This window comes from Capsicum annuum, chromosome 4, assembly GCF_002878395.1.
Source record: "Capsicum annuum cultivar UCD-10X-F1 chromosome 4, UCD10Xv1.1, whole genome shotgun sequence".
Classification (NCBI taxonomy): Eukaryota; Viridiplantae; Streptophyta; class Magnoliopsida; order Solanales; family Solanaceae; genus Capsicum; species Capsicum annuum.
In genome coordinates this window covers 178,999,042-179,006,594 of record NC_061114.1, presented here as the reverse complement: position 1 = coordinate 179,006,594, position 7,553 = coordinate 178,999,042, and the positions used below count along the sequence as shown (strand labels likewise).

Sequence of the window (7,553 nt, the reverse complement as noted above, 5' to 3'; positions counted from 1 at the left end):
CAGAATATGGCTTTAACCAAGGGACCTGGTCAAGCCTTCTTAATCCTTGTGTTCACATGTCAACAGCAGATGAAAATTATCGCAAAACTCAGCACTTGGCAGACAACATAACATATATTGCTCTCCATCACATTTATAAAAAGTAATTAGGGGTTCTTCATGTTACATCCCGTTCTCCCCTTCGTGGAGTTGGACCAAACTACAATAACATAGGTTTTAAGGTGTTTCATTAATTGAGCCACACATATCAACGTTTAATAAGACCAAACAAAATTGAATTTTTCTGGTGTAAAACTGTGTATTCAGAGGTGTAAAACTACCAAACGAAATTGAATTTTTCTCAAAATGTTGGTTGGAAATCACCACTATTATCACCAAATAGGATCACTACAAGCATGTCTAACTTTAATATGGTATTACCGAATCCCTTACCGACCCAAAATTTAATTTATCGATTACCGAACCGAAGTTTAATGGTATGGTATTTGGTATCTACTTTCATTTTGCCGATTATTAAATTACCACACCCGAATTATGAAAATACCGAATCGAATACCGAACGTCCATCCCTACTAGTAACAAGGAGTGCTGCAGAATTTATGATTACAGGTTATTATGATCAGGCCCCCCTTGACGAGTATGGTAAGCTATCCTAGCATTTTCTTTTAATATAAGTTACATATACCAACACTCTTCACGCTAGGTGAATTTTTTAACATGTGATGACAGGTTACTTACCATTTGTATTAGACTGCTACGTATTACTGATGTTTATCATATGGATTTACTTAAGTTTTATCCCGTCTGTTCGTAAAACTTAAACTCAGTTGTGACTCAGGTTTACTTAGACAACCAAAATGGGGTCATTTGAAGGAATTACATGCAGCAGTAAAGTTATGCTTGGAGGCCATACTTTCTGCTTTTCCCACCATGCACTCTTTAGGTCCACTACAGGAGGTAATACATTACACAAGCCTAATGTTTTCTAGAATTTACAGAGCTATAGTTCTTATTTTCAATGGCGAAACCTTCAGGCTTATATATTCAGTGGAGATTCAGGAACTAAGTGCTCAGGATTCCTGGTGAACAGAGATAATAGTGGGGAAAGTGTAACGGTGCAATTCCAAAATTTGACATATCAATTACCTCCAAAATCTATAAGCATCTTGCCTGACTGCAAAATTGTAGCCTTCAATACAGCCAAGGTACAGTTTTGGAGTTGCTTTCACATACAATCACTGAACTTGATCTACTATAGCATAAAGTAACATAACAATTTTTCAGCACAGTAAAGTACACAACTCACTATAACAACAAAGTAATAGAACTATTTTTTAATCACATTAAAACTGAATATGATATGTGTGATATTAGGTGAGTACACAATTCTACACGAGAACTTATAGGCCAGTGTTCAAGTTTGATTCAGCGGAGAAATGGGAACAATTCCAAGAGGTTATTCCTCAATTTGATGCAACCACAGTGAGATCACAAACATTGTTGGAGAAAAACGAATACTACAAAAGATGTCTCCAATTATCTTTGGTATACTGCCAGGTAATTGAATTTCAAATAACTTTTGTAATATATATATATATACTAGTTTAGGTGTACGCGCCTTGAGCGTGTACCCCACTTTAATGAGTTCAAACATTACATTAAATAGGTTATTTGTTTAAATAATAAAGATGAAGATAACAATTAAATTTAATATCTTTTGAGCATGTAAAGATGGAGAATTTATTTATTAAACCTAATCTTTACCAAAAATATTTTTAAAAGTCGATCGATATATCTATCATCTGTAAATTGCAACAAAACAATGTATTGATAGAGATATCAAAATAATACAATTAAATCTAATTTTTATACACAATTGTTTTTTTCAAAGTCGTCCGAGATTTATCTACCTCCCGTAAACAATAACAAAATAATACGATAATAGAGATATCAAAATAATACAACTAAACCTAACCTTTATATAAAAAAATTCTTCAAAGCCGACCAACATTTATCTATCACCTGTAAACTGCAACAAAATAATAAGATAAAAGTGATATCGAAACAATACAATTAAACTTAAATTTTACATACAAATTTAAAATTTCTCAAAGCCGATCAAGATTCATCTACGAACTATAAACTACCACAAAATAACAAACTAATACAGATATTACGATAATACAATTAAACCTAACTTTTACCTAAAAAAAATTTCAAAGCCGACCCACATTCATCTAGCATTTGTAAATTAAAATAAAACAATAAGATAATAAAGATATCAAAACAATACAATTAAACCTAACCATTACACAAGAAATTCTTCAAAGTCAAACGACATTCATCTACGACATGTAAACTATAAAAAAAATATAATAGTGATCACAAAGCTTCGATTTTGATCCAACTTAATTCTTGTCTACGCGAAAATTTTGCCCCTAACACTTTGTTTGGATAGTGGTTTGTCATGGATTCATAATGTATGGTACTGTATGGTATGGTATGGTATGATATGGTATGGTATAGTACAGTACAGTACAATGTTTGGATAGACTATATCATTCACTGTTGTTTAATGACAGTTTTATTGTTTGGTTCAATAGTATGGTACTGTATTGTAACTGATAAGTTTACTAAAATGCCCTTGATTATTATAAATGTTATATTTATCAATAATTGTTAATAAAATAATTTTCTTCCTACTAATTTATCATAATTATGCTATGTAGATATATTAAGCTGTTAAATTCATGTAAATTCTAACAAAGTCAATAAAATAGTAGATCAAATAAATATAACTGGATTTATTTTTAACGTACAGTAACAAATTTTATTTTTTTAGTGTTTTGAGCCGTGACACCGATGACAAGTACAAAATTTGTATGCATTTTTTTGTGTATGCTACGAGTGTATTCGGTATGGAATCCCAAATAAAAATATTTTTTAAATAAAAAATAAATTATTTCTTACTTATTTTCTTGTGTTCATAACACAAGTAGAAAAAAAATTCTAAAAGCATTTGTATATATTTAACAAAATTAAAATTTTTTAAAAGAAATATTTTGGGGGGGGGTGGGGGGGATTAAGAAAAAAGTCCTAACATAAAAAAAAAATTAAAAAAACTACATCTTTTTTTTGTGTGTGTGGCGGTGGAGGGAGGAAGAGGAGGAGATGGTAGGGTGGAGGTGGGGTGATGTAAGAAAATTTTCTTAAAAGTTTTAAAATATAAATTTTAAAAATAAAAAAGAAATTGGTGAGAGGAGAGGGGCTAGTAGGTGGTGGGGGTTGTTTGGGGATGAGGGTCGAATAAGAACAAGTTTTTGAAATATTTTTTTTAAAATTAAATGGGTGGGGGGTCAGGTCGAGGGGGAAGGATGGTAGCGTTTGGGATCGGAGTAAGAGGTGAAGTTAAATAATATAAGGTGAGGGATAAAATAAGATTATAATATTAAGGATATAATTGGAAAAAAATAAACAAACTATGGGATACCACCAAATTGGTGGTTACATAAAATGAGGGTTTTCATGGTTACCAAATCATGAAATTAAACCATACCATACCATACAGTTTAAGAAACAATCAAAACAAACATGGTTATCTTAAAAACTATACCATACCATACCATGGAAAACCACCATCCAAAGAATGGTTTTGAATGAAAACATATATATATACACACATATTGAATTCTATTATGCTGACAAAAACAGTAAAGAAGTTGAGGGTTAGAAAATCAAGCATCCACCAATCTAGACATGCAATCGAATCAAGTTAAATGAGCATCAATCATATTCTCTCAATAGGCAAACCGGTTTGTTCTCTAGTTTAACGTACATCTCAATATTTATAGAAGTATTTCTTTAATACAGTTCTATATTAGGAGTATTTTTCTTGTTGAAAGTAGAAAGAAAAATATTAATTAATCGTCCTATAATATATTTTAGGAGTCCCATATATTTTAAGAAATTAGGAGTCACATATATTTTAAGAAGTTTAGTAGAAAGGAAAACATTAATTAATTCTTCTGCCATATATTTTAGGAAGTTTAGTTAATATAATAATAAAAAAATAATAAATTTAAAAAATAGTAAAAAGACAGTTTTGTCTAAGAAAAATCTTTTAATGAAGGGTAAAAAGTTTAAATCACTTTTGCAAGGTTTTCACACTTTTAATATATTAATATAATAAATAATAAATTAATAGATTAATAGATTAATAGAGAATAGATTAATAGATTAATAGATAATAAATAATGGATTATAGATATAGATGGGTATATATATATATTACTTAACTTGGAGCAACACGGTTGATTTTAATGTCAAATTAACGAAAATCTCCTATATATGATAGGAAGTGTGACCAAAGTGATAGTTGGGAGCAGGAGTCAGAGGAGCAGGCTAAACTAAGTGTGCAGTCCTTAGGCCATGTTTTGCATGCTTTTGTGAATGGAAATCTTGTAGGTGAGCACTTCTCTATAGTTACTGCAGCATATAAATGAAAGCTAGTGTTCTTTATCACTACTTTCCTTCCCAAATTATGTGGCATCATTTAATTTGACACAAAGTTATTCTCTTGTTCTTTTTGTAGGTTATGGTCATGGACAATTCAGAAATACAACATTTACAGTAGAAAGCAAGGTTGCTCTAAATAAAGGGACAAACCAAATCTCATTACTTAGTGCAACCGTTGGCTTACCGGTATGTACTTAATCTTGGATTTATTTTTCACATTGCGGCTATTAAATCTCTTGTTTTCGAAAATTTTATTGCACTGGCAGCAAGTATAAGAAGAAAATGCTCAGCAGTCCAAAAATAGATAACAAATTTACTTTTCTTTTACCATATATATGCAGAATTCTGGGGCATTTCTTGAGCGCAGGTCTCTCGGTGTACGTTCAGTGATGATTCAAGACAGTCAAGGGCTCAAAAACTTCACTGATATTTCATGGGGTTATCAGGTAATAACCACAATTAGTTTATACTCACTGATAGAGATTAGCTAAAAGATAATCATAGATAACCATCGGCTTGTAATATTAGTAACTTGATAAACAAGGTTGTTAGTACTACAGCTCAAAACTACTCCTTGCAATGCAACTCAAATCAAAAAATAAGACATAATGTCTCAGTTGTTTATTTTTTCTTAGAAAAATTACAGAAATTGTTTTGATGGTGCTTTAAGGTTGGACTGTTGGGGGAAAAGTTACAAATTTACACATGGGAAGGTGCAAAGTGTGGTGACTGGAGCAGATTAAGCTCTTCTACTCAACAGTTCACATGGTACAAGGTGAGTAATTGTACAAATCCTACATATAAGTACGTTCACTACGTAACGTATTTCTACAACTTTACATTGCAAATTAATATATGTTGTCATTAATTGTTGTATTATTGCAATTGGACAGTCCATTTTCGATGCACCCAATGGTGATGATCTTATTGCTCTTAACATGGGGTCCATGGGGAAAGGGGAAGCTTGGGTTAATGGTCAAAGTATTGGAAGATATTGGGTATCATTTCACACACCTGAAGGTGTTCCTTCACAAACTTGGTATGTACCAATATATATTTTACTCACTTTTCTAATTAGATTATCAAAAACAGCTCCCATTACGCTAACAGCGTTGTGAGATTTTTTTTTTCCAATTACTTCATCAGTACAATTTAACTAGTTATAGCAGGTTATAATCTATTTTTCATGTTACTATGTCAAACTTATTATGTATACTATGCCTATTATTAGTATACTGAACGTAAGTTCAATTAAATATGCATTAACAATGTTTCAAGTGTGTATGTATTTGTAGGTACAATGTTCCAAGGTCTTTTCTCAAGCCTGAAGACAATGTGTTAGTGTTATTTGAGGAGGAAATAGGCAATCCTCTTAACATCACCATCGACACAATTTCAATCACCCAAGTGTGCGCGCACGTCACGGATTCAAACCCACCACCAGTAATTTCTTGGAGGAAGTATGAAACTTCTAAAGATCATAAGCCTAGTAAAAGGAAAAAACATGGTAGTAGACCTAAAGTGTACCTTAATTGCCCTCCAAGAAGCAATAATTCCAAGATTTTATTTGCAAGCTTTGGAAACCCTTCTGGTAATTGTGATGATTGTGCCACCGGGCTATGCCACTCCTCCAACTCTAAAGCCATTGTGGAAAAGGTATGTATTATATTCTTCCTCCATTTAAATATATATGATCAATTTAAGAGTGGCAAAATCATATCATAAAAATGTGATTCACTTAACCCAATTAAATTTTGCCACTCGCTCATCTATCAACTCAACCTATTTTAATTTACCTAAATTTGATCTATCTGAAATTTGGATTGACTTAGGCTAGTATGGAGTCCAAATAGACCCATGCAATATTTTAAAAAAAAAAAAAGAAAAAAAAAGAAATTAAATATAATATTTTGTTTTATATGTTATATACATATATGTAAAGAAGAAATTTTTTATTAGTTCTGTTTGGCAATTGAATAATTATAATAAAATAAATAAAGAAATTAAAATTTGGTAAAACTTGGACGGCTATGATATGTTGTTTAGCTCATCTCAGTCCCAGCTCATCTCAGTGCAACTACATTTTACACGATGATTTATGTAAATACCTTTTTTTTAAATCACCATTCGGATCTTGTCTCTATTTTAAAAATTGTACAAATGTAATTTTTTGAACTGACAAAACATTAGATTGTCATCCAATGTCTACAAAATTTTATATCGTGCTCTTTATTTTCTTATAAGATTTTCGGTTTGTAAAAATGGAGGGCAGTCATTGTGATCATACATTTTGATTTTTCCAGGCTTGTTTAGGGAAGAAGAAATGCACCATTGCCCATTCACATAAGAAGTTCGGTCGTGATCCTTGTCCTGGACTTCATAAGTCTCTGCTGGTTGATGTTCTGTGTGGATAAGATCACAAACTTATTTATCTCATGATATATTCTTTGTTAATCACAAATCGAATATTTTATTTTAAAAAAAAAAATTTTGAGGCATAGATTACATGCATTGTTACGTACGTCTACATCTACATAATTACAAGTTGAATTTCTATAGATGAAAAAGTCAAATTTGAGTCATTTAGCTAATCATCAGATATGAATCTTTGGAAAAGTTCATCAATGTTGAAGAATGAAAAAAATCAACTCCTTATAAGGCTTGGGTGTGAGTGTAAAACTCCACGGCTAGAATTCGAACTGTTGTTCCTACATATATATAAATCTGAACCTACTGATTTTGTGTCAATATAAGTGTGATGATCAATTCATTAGTTTGGGAATATCTGAGATGAATTGAGATCATAAAAATCTCCTAAATCAAAGTCGAGTTGAAAACTTTTCTACCGATTCAATTTTAGTAAACACTCCAACTTGGGTCAACTTTCAACGCCTAGTACTCCTAGAATATAATGAGTTAGGAAGCCTACTATATATCAAATGAAAGGTCTTCGAGTCTTCTTTCCAACGCCACCTGTTTTGCCTTAATCCGATATCGGAGTAAGAAGTTATGTGTGGTTGGCCAAAAAGTGTCTGTCT

General features: G+C 31.5%; 1 pseudogene; it reads left to right on the top strand.

The window, feature by feature from the left end:
* Positions 1-473: 473 nt before the first annotated feature.
* On the top strand, positions 474-7,009 carry LOC107868818 (annotated as a pseudogene).
* Positions 7,010-7,553: the final 544 nt, after the last annotated feature.